The sequence below is a fragment of the Engraulis encrasicolus genome, chromosome 11 (assembly GCF_034702125.1).
Source record: "Engraulis encrasicolus isolate BLACKSEA-1 chromosome 11, IST_EnEncr_1.0, whole genome shotgun sequence".
In the NCBI taxonomy this organism is placed as follows: domain Eukaryota; kingdom Metazoa; phylum Chordata; class Actinopteri; order Clupeiformes; family Engraulidae; genus Engraulis; species Engraulis encrasicolus.
The window spans coordinates 37,110,721-37,115,720 of NC_085867.1; the positions used below are offsets into that span (position 1 = coordinate 37,110,721).

At 45.1% G+C, this 5,000-nt stretch overlaps 1 protein-coding gene across 1 annotated transcript in view; it reads left to right on the plus strand.

Annotated features, from left to right (window-relative positions):
• The window catches only part of slc12a2 (solute carrier family 12 member 2), a 102,964-nt gene that overhangs the window by 83,483 nt on the left and 14,481 nt on the right, over nucleotides 1–5,000 (plus strand). The window lies entirely within an intron of this gene.

Below are 5,000 nucleotides of genomic sequence, written 5' to 3' on the forward strand. Positions count from 1 at the left end.
CATGCACACATGGAAATCTCCAGACACATGGACACACATGCACACATGGAGATCTACAGACACACGGCCACACCAATGCCTTTGCACTCATGCACCTTAACACAGGAACTCATACAGACACACAGACATGTGCGCACACACGTATGCAGGCACTCACTCATGCACGCACTCACACATCAACAAAACCTGAAGAGAAGCACATGGTACTTGTATATAGACGTGACTACTCTGTGCCCACAGAGTGGAATGGCATGACATCCTGTTCATGCTTTTAGAGAGCCCTGGCTCACATGGTTCTCCCCCCCCCTCTCTAGCTCTGTCTTTCTGACATGGATTGTGTTCACATTTGCATGCGTCTCTGTTCTCTGCCTTTTTTGTCACCTCTCTATGCTCACCTGTTTTCCCCCTACCCCCTTCAATACCACTTCTATTTATTTCTTTAGTCCTTTGAAGTGTTTTGTCCTGCAGACACATTTCCAGACACGTCTGCCCCTGGTCTGCTGGTCTGCTGTAGTCTTGTAGGAAGTCTGTGGTAGCTGTGGCTGGCTCTCTGGCTTGGCTCCCTTACTGCACTGCATTCATCTTATGGCTGGCACGGGCACTCTTTCCCTTTTCCACTCTATTTTTATATGTCTTTATGGTGCTCTATAAAGCCGGAAGGGGTGGTGACTACATATTTTGTGAAAACTGAGGGTAGTCTGGAAGTTGACTCGAGACGCCCCCCTCCCCTTTTGTTTTGTGACCAAGTGCGTAGTTTGACGGATAATATGACAACTTTGCAGGCATTTTTCTCATTTTTGTCAGTTAGCACGTGGAATGAATTTTTTTCCTTTTATTTGATTAATATATTACTATTATTTTTCTTTTATACTCCTGATTTCTCTTTTTTCTTCCAGTCCTTTTTTCTGACCCCTTGACATCTTGCCAGTTAGAAAACAAGAAAGAAAGGCAGTGAGTCCCTCAGACAGGAAACAGGAAAGAGGAAATGAATCTCCTTGTCTTGTCACTGACTTCCTGTCCCAGCACTTCTCCTTTACTGACTCACTTTGTCACTATCACTCCATTACTCTACCCCTCACATTCTCTCCCTCACTCCTCCACTCCGTTTCTGTTTTCCTTTGCTTTTTTTATATATTCTTTTTTTCTCTTCTCCCTTTCTCAGTTTTCTAGCCCCCCTATCTGTCTGTTTTCCTTAAGGAAAGTTTAGTGAAGTGTATTGTACACTTCCTCTCTCGCTCTCTCTCTCTCTCTCTCTCTCTCTCTCTCGCTCTCTCTCTCTCTCGCTCTCTCTCTCTCTCTCTCTCTCTCTCTCTCTCTCTCTCTCTCTCTCTCTCTCTCTCTCTCTATGATGAGTGTTTAGTGAAGGCTGTTGGGCTGTGCAGTGTGTAATCCCTCTGCTGGGCCAGAGCTCTGTATTAATACTGCACATCTTGTGCCCTGCTGCCGCATTTCTATATTTATTTATTTACTCACAACACAAGCGCTTCATCCGTCACTGCAATCTGCTCGCTGGTGTCACACACACACACACACACACACACACACACACACACACACACACACACACACACACACACACACACACACACACACACACACACACACACACACACACACACACACACACACACACACACTCAAAAGCTTTCACACATGCATACAAATGCATACACACACACTCCCTTCTGCCCTGCCACGCTCGCTCGTGTGAAGCCCTCGCACCACGTGGCCGCTATTGTCCCACACACACTAGCGTCTGCCATTGTCCCCCACAGCTGCCAGCCTTCTCTCTCTCTCTCTCTGTCTCTCTGTCTCTGTCTCTGTCTCTGTCTCTGTCTCTGTCTCTGTCTCTGTCTCTGTCTCTGTCTCTGTCTCTGTCTCTCTCTCTCTCTCTCTCTCACTCTCTCTCTCTCTCTCTCTCTCTCTCTCTCTCTCTCTCACTCTCTCTCACTCTCTCACTCTCTCTCACTCTCTGTCTCACTCTCTCTCTCTTTCTCTGTCTCTCTCTTTCTCTGTCTCTCTCTCTCCTTTTCCATCTGTCTCAATTACTGTCCTTCTAAATGCTCCCTCTCTTTCTCCCCCTCTCACTAGACCTCTCTCTCGCTCTCTCTTCCTCTTCCTCTCCCTCTCCATCTCCCCCCCCATGCTGATCTCTCTGTCCTCCCGACTGCTCGCTTGCCTGCCTGCCTTTCTTTGTGGCTAAATTTAGTCCCCCTGCAGCTCTGAGCTCACCGCCGCAGTTCTCAGGCGCATATCTCACTATTGTTACCCTATTTACTGCGGGGGAAACGAGCTCCTCCGGTGCGGTGCGGTGCGGTGCGGTGCTGTATCTGAGGTAGCTAGCCTTGGATGAGCTCTCCTGTGAGCCTTTGGAACGTAAATCAACTCCAGTTTTCTCCACAACTCAAGGCTGTGAGGGTGATTTAAGTACAGAGAAGCTGTTCTGTTATGTTCATCAAATTCCACTGTACCCTATGGACATTATAACCCGTTTCAAACAGAGACATAGTTTTAAACATTAAGTTCCATTGGAGATACATTTCAGAAGGTGGGGTCCCATCCAGTAGGGAGAAGATGACAAACATCCTAGCCACCATTTCTGTTGCTCTTGTAATGCAGGAGTGTGGTAGATCCGGCAGCATCACCAGCATCTGCTTCTATTGGTGTTGGCCCAGCAAGGCGCTTGACCCCCAGCATCATTAATCTTAATCCAATCACACTGCCACACCTCTGACTCTTTTTTATACTCTTTGTCCCCCTTCCTGTCTAGAGCGCAGTATCTTAGGCCTTGCCCAATGTACTGTAAGTGAATAAGCCTCCACCAGTCCAGCATGGGCTGTACACAGTGCTCCAGCAGCTCAAGCCAGTGGGGTCCTTGCAGGGGTGGTGTACAGTCAGGAGGGTAAAGTGTGACTAATGCACCAGGGCCCCATGTACAGCTCCAGGCCTTTTTATTAGAATACCATGAAAAAGTTGATTTATTTCCATAATTCCATCAATAATGTTAAACTGTCATGGATTGTAGATGCATGGCCAAGTTTGTTAACTATTCCAATCATTATTTTTTTTCTTTTTATATACGTTGGCCTTCCAGCTCAAAAAACCCATGAATTGGGGAATTCGCATTATTAGAATATTGTTATAAAATCACATTTTTCTTCATCAAAATTCGGGTCACATTAAATCAGTTGAAATTTAGTACTTTCTAGTAGAATCTACATAACATGCAATGGTCAATACTTGGTTAGGACATTCTCTGTCTTCATAATGGCCATGATGCGTTTAACATTGAAGTCAATGGAAAAACAGTGCATGGGAGTTATGGAAGCCCAGATATCCTTGATGCTTTGCTGTCAGCTGTTCTTGTTTGTTGACCTGGTACCCCACACTTCACTCTTCAATATACCCTGTAGATTTCCATGCCATGTTTTGGCGCTAACTCACCAGTTTAATTCTAAATAACCAGAAATGAATCCCCATTGAAAATGAATGGGGTTTAATTTCTGTTGAGTCAGAATTAAACTGGTGAGTTAACACCAAAACGTGGCATGGAAATCTTCGGGTATATTGAAGAGGGAAGTGTGGGGCACCAGGTCAACAAACAAGAACAGCTGACAGCAAAGCATCAAGGATATCTGGGCTTCCATAACTCCCATGCACTGTTTTTCCATTGACTTCAATGTTAAACGCATCATGGCCATTATGAAGACAGAGAATGTCCTAACCAAGTATTGACCATTGCATGTTATGTAGATTCTACTAGAAAGTACTAAATTTCAACTGATTTAAGGTGACCCGAATTTTGATGAAGAAAAATGTGATTTTATAACAATATTCTAATAATGCGAATTCCCCAATTCATGGGTTTTTTGAGCTGGAAGGCCAACGTATATAAAAAGAAAAAAAATAATGATTGGAATAGTTAAAAAACTGGGCCATGAATCTACAATCCATGACAGTTTAACATTATTGATGGAATTATGGAAATAAATCAACTTTTTCATGGTATTCCAATAAAAAGGCCTGGAGCTGTATATAGGTGGCCCACACACAGTCCACTTTATGTAGCTATATGGCTGGAGCTGACACAGGGCCCACAATTTGCTGCTGCGCTTTTGGGTCCATGCATAGATGTAGGACACTAGAGGTCACGTCCATCCTTACAGCATGGCCAGGCTTGGGTACCGCCATCTCGGTATGGGGTTGATGTATATTTCAAGCAATCAGCAAATATTTCGTTTTACTGCCCCCTACAGGATCATTTTTCATATTGCCGTCATTCAGCGTTGCCACCAAACAAACATGGCGTCGATCGCATTGAGCCATTTACTCCAATAGGACGTGAAGTGAAGTGAAAGCCCACCTGGGAAACTCCCATTGTCATTGTGACACAGCACTCCACAGCACACAGTGCTCAACTGCACACTACGAAATTGCATTTATGCCTCAGCTGTGCGAGGGGGCAGCCCCAAAACGGCACGCCAAGGGAGCAGTGCTGTACCTTAGTCATGGAGGAGGATGGGGTAGAGCACTGGTTAATTTCTCCCCCCACCAACCAGGTGGGTCGGGAATCGAACCGGCAACTTTTGGGCTACAAGCATGACGCCCTAACCACTTACTCGTAACTGCCCTAATGTTATATATTATACAGCTGCCCTGTGGCTGGTTGCCATCATACACTGTACATCATTACGTTACATTACATTGCATTTGGCAGACGCTTTATTACCAAAGCGACTTTCAAAAGAGGACATAGTCAAGCCAACATCACAAGCACATCACATCAGCCCTATTCAACTAGCTGCCCCAGATGTGGCCTGCTAAAAAAAAAAAAAATCCTGCTGTGCTGCAACTAACTCTCAAATGAAATATATCGTTTTTTCCCCCCCGCGTGGCCCTTGAAAACCCAATGATTGTCCCATTCAGCTCTCATGGTGTTGGAGTTGACTAGCACTGTTGTACAGCCATGTACATTTTGTTATGATGCAATAATGCCACCT